The sequence below is a fragment of the Pongo pygmaeus genome, chromosome 7 (assembly GCF_028885625.2).
Source record: "Pongo pygmaeus isolate AG05252 chromosome 7, NHGRI_mPonPyg2-v2.0_pri, whole genome shotgun sequence".
Lineage (NCBI taxonomy): Eukaryota > Metazoa > Chordata > Mammalia > Primates > Hominidae > Pongo > Pongo pygmaeus.
Window position 1 is genome coordinate 114,279,810 of NC_072380.2, and position 15,155 is coordinate 114,294,964.

General features: G+C 41.5%; 1 protein-coding gene and 1 non-coding gene across 11 annotated transcripts in view; both read right to left on the minus strand.

Annotated features, from left to right (window-relative positions):
* Positions 1-15,155, minus strand: part of NCALD (neurocalcin delta) — a 454,184-nt gene that overhangs the window by 149,766 nt on the left and 289,263 nt on the right. The window lies entirely within an intron of this gene.
* On the minus strand, positions 14,764-14,868 carry LOC129043331 (small nucleolar RNA U13). The gene has a single exon (XR_008504422.1). It is a non-coding gene; the product is annotated as a small nucleolar RNA U13 (small nucleolar RNA).

Here is a 15,155-nt window from a genome sequence, read left to right on the forward strand (position 1 = left end):
TGAATTTATAGTCTCATTTACAGTGAAAATAAAATCTAACACAGCCCCAAAGAGCTAGAGGTAGTTATTGCAACAAACCTGAAATATGAGAACTAGGTTATATTTATTTTTTTAAGCAAACACCTGATTTCAGGGACTTAATAATACACGTTTGAGATTAATGAAAATACTTCCCCATATAAATAGTGAAAATGCCAACATAAATATTGTGGGCTTTGCCCTCCAGCTTTCTTGTGGAGTGGACGACTGCCGTCTTGGCACCCCTGAGAAACTACCTGCAGCAGTGATCCGAATAAATGGTGACTCATTATTCTCCTGCCAGGTCTGAAATTACCATGTCAGCACCTGTCTGTCCACCGGGCAAGTCTTTCCCAGTTATTTTTAGAAAAGTACCCACAGTAGAAGCAGCTCTAGAACATTTTCTTATATTGTGGCTATGTTTAAGTATGATTGGAAATGGATATCATGAAGCTTTCAGCCACACCCGGAGCCTGGATCTGAAGAGGCTATGAAGTTCATGGCAGCTTGCTTTTAAGGTGTAGCCCTTCTTCCTGAGCCACAGCTTCCCCTTCTGGAAACTTGCCTGGGCCTCAATTTCCTCATATGATGGAGTCAGACTAAACCAGTGAGTCTCAAATTTTAATGTGTACACAGATCACCTGGGGGTCTTGGTAAACTTCAGATTCTTATTCAATAGATTTTGGGCAAGGCCTAAAAGTCTACATTTCTAGCAAGCTCTCAGGTGATACCAATGCTACAGATCCGCAGACAGACTTTGAGCATCAAGAGGCTAGATGACTTCCCAAGAAACTTTCAATACTAAAGTTTTATCCCATTCAAAGTGATGCAAAAAGGTTAAGTAACAAATGTTACAACAGAATATAGACAAGCTGAATATCTAAGTTTTGAAGTCTCGTAACAATAACACAGTTCAGCAGACTGTCCAAACTGCCTTGGCTAGGACTGTTTATGGTTTAGTTTAATAAAGCATATAGGACCCCAAATGTCTACAGACTTCTTTACCTTTTTTCCATGAGCAATTAAGATGAAATTACTGTTTTTTGTTTCTTGTTTTTTTTTGGTAACAATTTCATTAGCTCAGGACAATTCAACAATTAACCCCCCAGCTCGGATATTCCCGAGGCCAAGGTTTAATTCCAAGAACTATTAGCCAAACTGAAAAAAAAAGAAAAAGAGAAAAAAAGTGTGTAAAACTGGTGAAAATATGCGTTTAAAATACAATTTGTAATTCTCAAAGAATGAGGATAATTGTTCCCCTTCTCTCAACTTAAGTTTTGGCTGGAAGGAATAGTTAGCACAAGAGAAAAACAACAGCTCCAAATACACTTGGCAATGGTAAGGCCAATGCTCAGCTTTCCCTGGTGGGTGAGAGCCTGGCTTCTGCTACTTGTGAGAATTTATAGAAGCTTAACCACCTGGGACAGATGATCATTGTTTTATAATAGCCCTAGGGAAAGTTAAGTCCATTCTTTTCTCCATAACTGGCAACAAAGATCTAGAAAGAGAGTCCATGATGAGTGCCTTCTGGGGGGATTTGTAAATTCAGAAATGGCACAAAGGCTCACACATTCAGAGCTGGCTTGAGGGAGAAAGGTGGCATGAAACAGAAAAAGGAGGGTGTGAAAATGTGTGCAAGGTACATCAGTCGATGCATTTACCTCACAACTTTTTCCAGAGGACACCACCGTAACATGTGAAGAGGTGCCGGTGTCCCCCTGCTGGGGCTGGCCTCACCCAGCTGCCCCAGGAATGGCCTGCAAGCTGAGCCCCACCCAGGGCCCGAGCCGACGCGAGCCAGGCTTCACATGAAGCTGGAAACATCTTTTCCACTGGCGACTCAGCTATTCACTCCGTGCCCCTGCCAGGTGTGGCTAGGCCACTGGATGGGCCTTCAGTTTCCCTTGTTTCCTCGTTCCTCGGTCTTTTCCTCATCCCAATCAGAAGCCCATGCTGACCCTACTTTGGGGACTGAGCTGCTCAGGACCTGATTTTTGGGCTCTGTCTGTTTTTCAGGGGTACCTGACCAATCTGGTAAAGGGATCTGTACTGCCAGGTAGCACATGTAGAAGTATGATTTTCCCCAGGAAATAAGCTGCTTTTTAATAGGGTCTTTGACGAGTGAGGCAATGCCTTCCCCCAAAATAGTGACTCAGATGATACAACACAATGAACAGGAGGAAGAAAGATGATGGGGCCAGGGCAGGAACTTAGGGCATTTTATCAACCTATCCTACATGCAGGCCAAGTTAAACTGTACCAAGTGTGGCTGGTTTTATCACTTCCATCTGTTCCTGCTTAGAGAAAGTTAAAGGTAAGCGGCTTCAGGTTAGGGCACAGGGTGAAGCACCTGAAGGCCTGAGTTCTGGGCCTGCCTCTGCAGCTCCCTATCTGTGTGGTCTTGGACAAGTCACCTCACTGATCTGTAACTGTTCCTATCTGTAAAGGGAAGAGATTAACTGGGTCAAAAATTTCCAAAGGTTATGTTTATTTCATTCCTTTTGAGGGATACACTTTCTTTAAAAGGAATCTTACATAGAAGTCCAATTTGTAAAGCAGATAAAAAGCAGTGTGCTTGGTTAGCTACCATTGGATGCTGTAACAAGTAAACCTCAACATTTCCATAGCTTCACAGCCCTGTGCAGTAAGTGCCAGTTGGCTTTCTATCTCAGGTGCAGGGCCCCTTGCCCCTTCCATCATATGGCTCTGCAATACTCTAGGCAGTAGTTCTCAACCAGGCGTCATTTTGCCCCTCCCAACCCCGCTTCCCTCCACCTTCTGCCAAACCAGGAGATATCTGGCAATGCCTGGAGACATTTTAGGCTGTTACAACAGGGGAGATGCCGCTGGCATGGAGTGGGCAGAAGCCAGGGATGTTGCTAAACCCTCTACAATGCACAGGACAAGTCCTCACAACCAAGAACTCTTCAGCCCCAAATGCTGATAGGCTGAGCTCAAGAAACATTGGTCTAGGTGCTTAAATTCTATGTATCCAGCCAACAAACAGGGAGAGAGCCCTGAGGAACGCTGCATGGGAGGATTTGCTAGGGCAGGGCTAGAAATGACACACATCACTTCCATTCACATTTCATGAGCTAGAACTTGCTCATATGGTATACCTAGCTGTGTGTGTGCGTGTGTGTGCATGCGTGTGTGTGAGTGTGCATGTGGCCAGGGCAGAAGAGGAAGATAGGGGTGGTCCCTGACTGAGTAGCTACTTTGCAGAAACAAATCTACACCACCAAGGGGAGCATGCACAGCTGTGGACATATCTTAGAATAGAGGTTAAAAAGATGGAGCTAGATCACCTAAACAGTAGTAAAGCAGAATTGTGTAGGGCCTTGTTACCCAAAGACAACCCCTGGAAGTCTAGAAAAGATCTCCCTGTGCTCATAAGCTGACCTGCTCTAGCTACTACATGCCAGAATCACACAGAAGCTCTCCAACAAAGATGCACATGGAAATCCATCATCATCTGTGGAACTACATTTCCCACTGAAGGGACGGGCCTGTGGCTGGGGTTTGCGGAGGCCTCTCTTTTCCAACTGAAGAGCCAGGATAAACACCGTCAAATACAAGAAGGAGATACAGACAGACAGTGGATTTAGTCCATTTCTCTCTTGGCTCAGGATATAGCAGTCACTCTTTTCCTCAGTTACAAACCAATCAGAAGCTTAACTTGGAAACTATTGCCATTTGTAAACACAAATGAAAAGATACACAAATTGTGTTAGGTTTTCAGAAAAAAGCTCAATGAAATAAGCCAAAATAAGTCAAAAACCCTAGACCCTTTTCTGCCTCTAACAAGCAGTACTATGCGGAGACTCACTTACCCTTCCTGGGCCTTGGCACTCTCATTTATGAAATGTGGAAAATGACCCAGAGTTGTAGTTTTCTGTGTCTTGGGGAATCCCTGGGGACTCTGGGGGAGCCCTTTGAGATTCGACTGGAGTAAATCAATAAGGATTAGCCCCCAAACCCAACTCCACTTTTGTCTGATTGACATACCACAGTTCAGTGTAAAACTTTGTTTAGACAAAGGATTTTATGGCTAAACAACATTTAAAACCCCCTAATAAAGATGATCACTCATTTCTAATTCTAACATGCTATGATTAGTCCATAAGACTAGAACGATCTTAGTAAAAAGTCTGTGCATTCCTCAGTAAGATAATGTTTTATCAATAAATTTTAAATCACCATTAAAAAGGCAAAATGAGGTTGGCCCAATCCCCTAATTCTCTGTTTGTGATTTTCAGAAAGACTTTAAGTTTTTATGTTAGTCTCATTCATGTAGAAGAATACAAGAGGAAATTCCTTATGGCTTAAAGAGAATCTTGATAGATTCTAAATAAGTATTAGTTAAGTTGAATTATTCCATATTTAATGTAGGTAATCTTGATCTCAAAAATCTATAATAAATTTGATTTTTAATGTAACCTCTGACAGTTGTCCTTAAGCCCAGCACCAGCTAATATCAACCACCCTGCTTTGCTAGGGTTACAGGATTCTTCTTCCTGCTCTCAGACCTAGGGGAACTCTCCATTGCCAATCACTTCACTGGTATGAGTTTTTAAAACAGACCTACACAACACTCTTGTTTTCTCATTAGGAACCTAAATCTACTTCCGTTCACAGCTGGCACTCTCCCTGTGACCTTGAACATGCATGCCCTGTGTCCTTGGTTAATGCCATTCCTGATCTGTAAACCCACTGAGACCAAAACAGAGTCCCCTCAGTGTCTAGTGCGGTTTTCTACAAATAACATATATCAAATAAATAGTGTAAGTGACATGTGACAAAGACCACATAGGCATAAATCAAACCATTTAATTCCATTATTTACAACATTTGGATATCTACACAGTTCAATCATATTTTGATGAATAAGCAAAACGTGTTTCCAGAAAAGCTCCAAGTAGAAACTTCTGCTCCAACTTCCAGCAGCAGTAATTACTTCCCAGGTTCTCTACTTAGACACAGTCTTTTCCACGGGGGCTACTGCTGGTGACTACCACCTACTACCACTGATAGGCATCACCATTCTTCTCCACATACAGGCCACCGAGATTATGAATATAAATCTTATGAACGTTAGCCAGCCCTACAACCCTAACACAAAACACCAAAAATAACCATGCCAAGGGAAATTACCACAGACCTTTATTAAAATCCTGATTCCTGCCACCAGAGCAATACCCTGGGCCCTAGTCAAGGTTATGATGGTCTCTTGAACTGGTGATGAAAAGGTTGTAGGAATTTCAAGTGATGGTAAAGGTGGCCTATGTTTTATAGGCTGGTGAAAGTCTCAACATTGAAACATTCTATATCGCAATTCTATTTGTTGGTCTGTCCCTCCTCTTTAAACATGAAGACCCTGAGGCAGGAATCATGTCTATCTTATATACCCTTACTCCCTCAGACCCTACTTAGCACAATACACAGCAAATTGTGATTGTTGAACGACAGGGTAGAGAAAAGACAGACAAAATCATTTAGTGTGCTATTATTAATACAGTATATTAATATAACATTTTTGTTGTGACAACAACCTGATTCTCTAAAGGAGGTGAAAAATTATTTCATGACAAATATAATATAGATCAAGTTCACATAACCTTTCTGTAGTCATTGAACAGTTAAGCGTTTCTTTCTTTTTTCTTTTTTTTTGAGATGGATTCTTGCCCTGTCACCAGACTGGAGTGCAGTGGCACGAACTCAGCTCACTGCAGCCTCCACATCCCAGGTTCAAGTGATTCTCCTGCCTCAGCCTCCCAAGTAGCTGGGACTATAGGTGTGCACCACAACGCCCAGCTAATTTTTGTATTTTTAGTAGAGACGGGGTTTCACCATGTTGGCCAGGATGGTCTCTACCTCTCGACCTCGTGATCTGCCCGCCTCGGCCTCCCAAAGTGCTGGGATTACAGGCATGAGCCACTGCGCCCAGCCCAGTTAAGTGTTTCCGTCCTGAATATTAACACTTTCCAGAAACAGAAAACAGGAGTTTTCTAAGAAGTTCACAGTAAATAATCTGAAAAAAGAGAAATATATTCCAGCTGCCTTGTGAGCCAAGTAAACCTGCATTCACTCATTGAAATCGAAGTCTCATGAAATAAATTTTGGTGCTTCACTGGAAGGTCACTGGGTGGACCCATGCTTTTTGATTTTTGTCAACGTGTATGTTTTAGTTAAAGTTGCATTGGATGACACCATTATTTCAGGGCACTTTCATAGGTCGTGCAACACTGCTAATATCGGAGGTCAGTATCATAACCAATATTCACAATGATATTCTTGAGTCTTGAAGTAAAACATATGTTAGGCCTTGTTACTAAGGCAAAGACTTGAGATGTTTTTCATCCAGAAAGTGGTTCAGCATTTATAGGGTTATGTTTCAACTACCCATGTTATTGGGGAAACTCTCCTCTTCTGCTGATAAAGACAGAATACCATAGTAACAATAAGAGCTTAACACAATACACTTTTATTGAGTGCCAGTCAAATGTCAGAACCCACCTGGGTACTCATGATGCCCAAGTGATTAAGATATGGGCCTTGCCTTCAAAGAGTTCACAGTCTGCGCTGAGGAAAGCTGTATGTTGAACCACTGGAATTCCACACCTGACCTGTGATGGTAGTGGTGTGTAGGAAATGTTGTTGGCATCGGGGAGAGAGGGCCAGATCTAGAATTGGGGACACCAAAAAGTAAGGAACAGAAGAGGGAAAAAAAAAAAGCTGTATGTCCTGTTCATGGAATTATTGCAGTTTGGCTGAGTGGGAGGTTGGGGTGGCAGGAGAGGTGGAATATAAGGCTCAAGGGATTGGTTGATGTCATACTCCTTAAAGTCATACTAAGAGGTTTGGCTTTCAGCGGTGGCACCAAAAGGGGCTTTCCACAAAGAGAATAACCTGTGGCTCTGCAAAGGTGCAAAGGGTGACTTAGGGAGCCTATACTCCCTGCCGGAACCAAATATCCATCAACCTCCTCACTAAAGAATACAATTAAAATGAAACAAAGTATGTTTTCCCTGCAAACATACATTCATTCAAGCCCCTGGCCTTCTATATTGCTACTCCTAAGCTCCTATATGGAAATTCAGGAGTCACCCCGAGGGCTTCCATATTCCACAGGGATGGGTATGGATAAAGTCAAATGTCTTTAGAATAAATCAAGCCGAGGAGGTGGTTTTGCCTTCCTTTTGTCAATCATGGCACCAAATCAAAGATGATCAGGGTAATGAGGAACGCTGAAGTCCCTGAGAGGGAAGCTGTCTGGGAAGCATGTGTTAGGTTCGGTCTCGGAGGGCAAGGATCTCACCAATTAGTTCCAGGCTCCCTGTGACATAGCTGTACATGTTGGCAGTAAAGTAACTGAGAACCAATTGTGTCACCCCAGGCAGTGCTAAATTAGATGTATAGTGCATCTTCAACAGCTATTAATAGTAAGGAGCCTGGAGCCAATTAGAAATATGTCCATGTAATAAGGAAATGAAGTACTCTTAAATGTGTAAAAACATCATTATCTGTCATCCATAGGCAACAAAATAAAAAAAAAAAAAACACAGCTGAAGAGCATGTTCAAATTGAACAAATATTCCTGTGAGGATCCTAGGTCTATAATAAGCCAGAGATTGAATTAAAGATGATGGTTCTTACTTCTAGAAACTGGCTGTTTGAAGAAAAGAAAATAGTGATAGAAATGTATGTGAACACACAGGAGCTGAATAAGTGAATACATTTGTGGTAATTCTTTAAGAAATGAAGAGTCCACTGCAAACTCTGGCAATTAAGTACAGAACATTTAAGCAAATATGCTGCTTGGTAGGTCTTGTAATATACAGCCTGAAAAACAGAAAATGCTTTGCAGTTTAAGCTACCTATGTGTTTTTTGCTATATCAAAAGCTGATACATTATGTATATATAAAAGTAGGTGCAGGAAAACTTGGAACAATATCAAACATGGTGAAACTGTTAGCCAATTTGGCCAAAGTCTTCTATGTCATTTTTAAATTTTTTATTTGAGGGGAAAATATGATGTTGCAAACAACAGCCATAAAGCAAACAGGACAAGCTATATATTTGCAAAGGAAATTGCAGGTCATGGCACTAATTTTTTAAAAATCTAGCCACCTTTGTAGATATGTGTGCCTATCACTCACATACATAAACTGTAGTCAAGTTTTGCAAAGAAGTTTAAAAAGTGCTGAGGTATTATTTGAAGCACAAAGATATTTTATTACACCATTTATTACTTATGGCAAAACATCAAGATGGGTGGATATAAAAAATCATTGATTTGAATACTTGAAGAGCTACTGTTTGAAATTATTAAATTTAAAAATATACCAATAACATACCAAAGCAAGATTATTAATATCTTTTAAATATTAAAAAGCATTAATTTAACACAGTGACTAAGCCTTATTAGATTCAGAGCTAGTGAAATCTAGTGAATAGAATGACAGTGTACCATTTCATATTTTTAGTCTTATTTATATGTCAGACTGCAGTCTTGGAGGATCTAAATAGGCATATTCAAATTTATTTCCAAATAATCACTTTTCATCTCTTTTCTAATTTTAGTCTGCACAAATCTTTCTGATTCACTGGGTCTCTGACAGACAGTTGTAGACTGAGGGCTGGTTGGCCAATGTAATGAGACCAGCTTCTGTCACTCAGGGATGCTGTGGCCTGAAGCCGGTGAGACTCACAGGGAGGCTGTGAGAACATCACGTACATGTGTTTTTCCATCCATGAGAAACACCCCTTGCTGTCCTCCTAATAGCCACCCCTTCTTCCCTTCCTCTAACACAGGGTTCCTCAATCCAGGCATGAGTGACAATTGTGCTGGATACTTCTTTGTTGTAGGGGACTTTCCTGTGCCTCGTAGCATATTTAGTAGCATCTCTGGCCCTACCCATTAGATGCCAATAGCAACTCCCCTCTTCCCCTAGGTTGTGACAATCAAAAACATCTCCAGATATTACCCAAATGTCACTTGAGTTGGGGAAGGGCAGATGCAAAATTGCCTTAGGCTGATAACCATTGTTCTTACAGAACCCTGCTTATAGTCTTGTCGTCCCCACAGTTGTGTAAGCATCTATAAGCTGTAAGAAAGGCAGCTTCCATTCCAGCCAAAGAGGGTGAATCTTGACTGGTTTAGATTAATTATGGTGGTTCCATTCCCCTTCTCAGATGTTGGTTTACAAATGAGCATGCAACATAATTCTGGCCAAGGAGACATAAGAAGAAGTCTGCTGAGGGGCCCTAATGAAGGGATTCATCACTCTAGGCTACCCCTTGGATATATATATATATATTTATATATGTCTCCACAGAAATAAAGAAAAAGAAAGACTGGGGGGAAATAAAAGGCAGGAGAAAGAAGTATATTTGCTCAGCAGGGCTCCCATAACAAAGTACCACACACTAAGTGGCTTAAGCAACAGAAATTTATTTTCTCACAGTTATGGAGGCTAGAAGTCCAAGATCAAGGTGTCAACAGGGTTGGTTTTATCTGAGGTCTCCTTCTCTTGGCTTGTAGATGTCTGTCTTCTTCCTTTGTCTTCACATGGTCTTCCCTCTCTACATCTCTATGTCCAAATTTCCTCTTCTTTTAAGGATACGAGTCATACTGGATTAGGGCCCACCCTAATGACCTCATTTTAACCTAATCACCTCTTTAAAGACCATCTCCAAATACGGTCACATGCTGAGGCTTTGGAGGTTAGGACTTCAACATATGAATTTGCAAGGAGGACACAATTCACACATACCAAGGAGAGAAGGAAAATAAAAAAGGAAAAAAAAAAAAAACAAGAAGAGGAAGAAAGGGAGAAGGGGATGTATCAGTTGGGAGTGATTTCCTCTGCAAGTGATAGAAATTCACAGTTCATTAAAATAGAGCTTTGCTTTTATCACTAACATTAAGTCTGAATATGAGTGGTGTGCTAACGTTGGTTGAATTGTCAAAAATGTCATTAAAAGCCAGTCTCTGTCACTCTGCCACCTTTGGAATTATCCTTATGTTAGTTGCCTCATGGTCACAAGATGGCTATTGCAGCCCTAATGCAGGAAGACAGGGAAGGGGGCTGTGCCAGTGATCTTCCTCTTACCTCTGTCCTCTTGTATAGAAGCAAAATCTTTCCCAAAAGGCCCCCAACCTATTTCCACTTATATCTCATTAGCCAAAACTAGGGCATGTGGCCAGCCCCAGCTGCCAGTGAATCTGGCAGAGTAAATATCTGGCTTTTCAGAACCTCTGGTAACAGGCAGCAGCAAGGGGTGGCTTGAGATAGCTGTTGGATGAGCGCATCAACCACGGGTATCCCAGGAAGGGTGAGAGAGAGAAAGGAGAGAAAAAAATAGGAGGTGGTTGGGGGGAAGATGAGAAGAGAAAAAGAAAGCTATCTGTATTCATTATGAAATACCATACATAAAAAAGCAGTTTTTGTACACAGCCATCCCCATGGTGTTCCCCTATCCTACTGATTAGCTATTATAATACCCAACAGTTTGCTTAAGGGTTTAGATGATTGCTCACCTTTTGGCATAAACATATAATATGTATTTAACAATTGCCTCTAGATAAAGAGTTATATGTGCACAATAAACCATATATCCCTAGCATGTAACACAGTACTTGGCACATAGTAAGTAAGTACTAAAAATCTGTTGAATGAATGAGTCAAACCAGTCCAGGTAATTGTAGGAAGAGTACACAATATCTACTCAAAAAGATATCCTTAGGATTTGCTGTGGGAACTTCTTAGAAATGCAAATTCTCAGGCCTCACGCTAGACCTACTGCATCAGAACTAGACGGAATCAATACTCTGTGGTTTAAACACCCTCCAGGGGATTTTGATGCAAGCTAAAGCTTCTGAGTATGTGCATGTACATGCGCGTGCACACACACACACACAACTAAACTATCTCTGCCCTTCATAATTTTAGGGCCATGAATATTTTATTTACTGCAGCTTCTCTTCTTCTGTGCTACATTAATTATCTGATCTATTCTGTTCTATGAATCTTTAAAAATTGTTTTTCTGTTTTTTTGTTGTTTTTTTTGAGACAGAGTCTTGCTCTGTCACACAGACTGGAGTGCAGTGGTGCAATCTCAGCTCACAGCAACTTCCACCTCCTGGGTTCAAGCCATTCTTGTGTCTCAGCCTCTGGAGCAGAATAGCTGGAATTACAGGCGTGTGCCACCATGCCCAGCTAATTTTTGTATTTTCTGTAGAGATGGGCTTTCACCACGCTGGCCAGGCTGGTCTCGAACTCCTGGCCTCAAGTCATCTACCCAACTCAGCCTCCCAAAGTGCTGGGATTACAGGCGCGAGCCACCGTGCCCAGCTGAGGATCTTTTTAAAAATTTTAAATGTTAAATTATGAAATATTAAAACATAAAATAAAGTACAGAGAAAAAATAAAACACCCACACGCACACTCCTCAGATTTAACAAATGTTAACATTTGCCATACTGGCTTGCCAGTCTTTTTAAAGTCTCTAGGCCCGGCACTGTTCTCTTCCACCCTTCCATCCTTCTCTGACATCACGTCTCTATTCCTGAGCATCCTGACCTTTTCCTGTGGTTTCCTAAAGCCCTGGGCCAAGAGAATTCAAGCACCTGTGGAAGTGCATATTCTCATTGGCATTCCACCAGGGGCCAAGTTACTAGTAATTTTCATTACCTGGAGATTTGGTCCACTTTCCCTTAAGTTCCGATGATATATGCTGAGATGGCTTTATGTTCAGACACCCATAAGAGAGGTTGGGAGCGAACTGAATTGTCAATATCATGTGCTTCTCATCTGAAATGCAACTCTAAATTCTTTTTTTTTTTTTTTCTTAGAGATGAGGGTCTGGCTCTGTGATACAGGCGGGAGTGCAGTGGCACAATCAGCTCACTGCGGCTTCAACCCCTGGGCTCTAGCAATCCTCCTGCCTCAGCTTCCTCTGAGTAGCTGAGATTACACACACACACCATCATGCCCAACTAATTTTTTTTTATTTTTCGTAGAGACAGGGTCTCGCTGCGTTGCCATGGCTGGTCTCAAACTGCAGGCCTCAAGTGATCCTCTTGCCTCAGCCTCCCAACGTGCTGGGATTACAGGCGTGAGCCACTGCACCTGACCCTCTAAATTCTTTTGCCTTCTTAAGCTCAAGAGCAATGCTCTTTCAGATGAGACCCACTATAGACAGAGAAAAGAGTGAAGCAAATTCAGCTAGTGGCCAGAGAGTGGTGAGTTCTTATTCTAGCAATATTGTGCAGGGTGCTTATTCTCTTTGCACCTTTTATTCCATCTAAAGAAGGAAAGAGAATACTACCTGATTCTTAAATATAATTAGGTTTATGAAGTACTTCCACACATACTGTCCCATCTGATACTGCCATTTGATGACAACTGGTACCCTTACAGATTGTCTGTCCTGTTGCCCACTGTGTTCCCAGCATCCCAACTGTGCTAGTATACCATAGAGCTCAATTAATGTTTGTTAAAGAAATGAAGGACAGAACGATGCTTAAAAGTGGCAGCTACAGAATCTCCATGAAGGACAGAGGTGACTGTCTAGTTGCAAGGGAGCCAGGGGCAGTGCCACTCGAAGGAGTCAGTCTATGAACTACTTGTTTCTTGTTGCGCACTAATTTCTTTGAGAAAGTCTTAGTTTGAAAAAATGTCAGCTGAACTAAAGAGTGAGCCCAGTAATGTATTTGATTTACATTCGGATTTAAGTTCTTTATCTCATTGCAGACCAGTAACAAAGAGTTCTCAGGCTGGATCTCCCTGTGGACCATGCTTGGGGGAGCCCTGGGCCAGAGGAGTCAACTTGAAGCTGCATGTGCTCTGTGTGCACTTTTTATTATACTTAATTGTACTGAGTTCATTATGGGTTACTTGGGGGAGAAGCAGATGGATATTATGGGATGACTACAACCCTCTCAACACAAGCCATCCCTATTGGTCCTATTGAAGCTCAAGGGTTATACATTTCAAATACTTTCTTTTTCACTGATTGTAATTGTAATTGTACATATTTATGGGGTCCAGGTAATATTTTGATACAGGCATACAACGTGTCATGGTAAAAGCTGGGTAATTGGGATATCCATCACCTCCAACATTAATCATTTCTTTGTGTTGGAACATTCCAAACCTTCTCTTCTAACTATTTTGAAATACACAGTAGATTATTGTTAACTACAGTCACCCTACCGTGCTACCGAACAATATAGAACTTATTCTTTCCATCTAACTGCATTTTGTACCCATTAACCAGCCTCTCTATATTTACCCTCCTCTGCCCCACCACTCCCAGTCTCTGGTAACTATCATCCATTCCACTCTCTACCTTCATAAGATGACCTTTTATTAACTCCCACATAGGAGGGAGTACATGTGATGTTTGTCTTTCTGTGCCTGGATTATTTCACTAAACATAACGTTCTGCATCCATGTTGCTGCAAATGACAGAATTTTATTCTTTCTATGGCCAAATAATATTCCATTGTGTATATATACCACATTTTCTTTATCCATTCATCTGCTGAAGAACACTTAAGTTGATTCCATATCTTGGCTACTGTGAACAGTGCAGCAACAAACATGGGAGTGCAGATATCTCTTCAACTTACTGATTTCCTTTCTTTTGGATATATACCCAGCAGTAGGATTGCTAGATCAGATGGTATTATATTTCTATTTTTAGTTTCTTGAGGACTCTCCATACTTTTTTCCGTAATGGCTGTACCTATTTATATTCCCACTAATTGTATACAAGAGTTCCCCTTTCTCCACATCCTTGCCAACATCTCAGAAAATCTTTAACTGCAAGATCCTAGAGTAACAGTTTTTGTTTGGCAACTAAAGCCCTTCAACTGAGAAGAATGGAAGATAGTTTTGAGAGGAAGGAGCCTCTGGCATTTGTTGGCATGTTAAAGTTGGTTGGCCTGGTTCTACTTCCATGCCAGTTTTTCTTCAAGCTCCCCCTACACCCAGCAACATCAGGAACCTAGATCATTCTAGCTCTATTTGGGTGAACTTAAATTGCTTTGTAAAGATTACCTAGTGCCTATCTTGGCCACCAACCCATCCCAGACCACTCTGGTGATGTCAAGACAAGCAGAGCATGAGAGTCTGGAACTTTCTGCATGATCATTCTAGGCCAGTGGTCCTCAGACTCTAGCAGCATTAAAATCCCCCTGTAGGGCATTTAAAACAGAGATCACTGACTCCACCTACTTCTGACTCAATCTGTCTGGACTGAGGCTGAAGAATTTGCATTTCTAACAAATTCTCAGGTGATGCAGCTGGTCTGGGACCACACTTTGAGAACCACTCTTCCAGGTACTCAACACAGGTGATCATGGTAGGAGTGGACATTTCCCATTCCAGCCATAAGCAGTATTTTTGCATACTTATTCCAGTAGAGACTGCAGGTTGTCACCAAATATCTACTATCTCTTTCTTCTTTATCAACAGAACACCAATTTTATTAACAACATACACAGCCTTAAAAACACTACATTTTCCAGACTTCTTTCAGCTAGAGGGGTCCATGTGACACAGTCTTTATGAATAAAATGTAAGTACACGTCACCAAGTGGGACTTCTAGAAAGTCTGTTAAAGAAGCTTGCTTGACTATTGCTTTGTTGGTGTCTTTCACCAACAAATTTTCCACCACAAATGGCTCAATTCCTTTCCCTTCTTCTTCTTCTTTTTTTTTTTCCCCCAAGTCAGGTCAGACAGGTAATGTGCCAATGTCATAACAAGGTTCAGAGGGTGGCACATCTCACACATGCACATGAATACCCAATTATCACGCTCACAAGCTACAACCGGATCGTCCTTCCCTTCTTCTTTAGTGGGATATGGACATGATGCCTTCTAGAAGGGGTTCCTCCATCTTGAGACAACAGTTGACAAGCAAGTGCCAAGGACGCTTGAGAGGACAGAGGTGCCTGGGTCCCTTGTGGCATCATGGCTGTCATGTCAGCTCCAGACTCCCCATCTCTAGACCTCTGATTATATGAGAAAGGGAAAGCCCCTCATTTATTTATTTAAGCTATTGTTTGGGGGTCCATGTTATTTTTAGCCAATGAAATTCTTAACTAAGACACCTACCATGTTA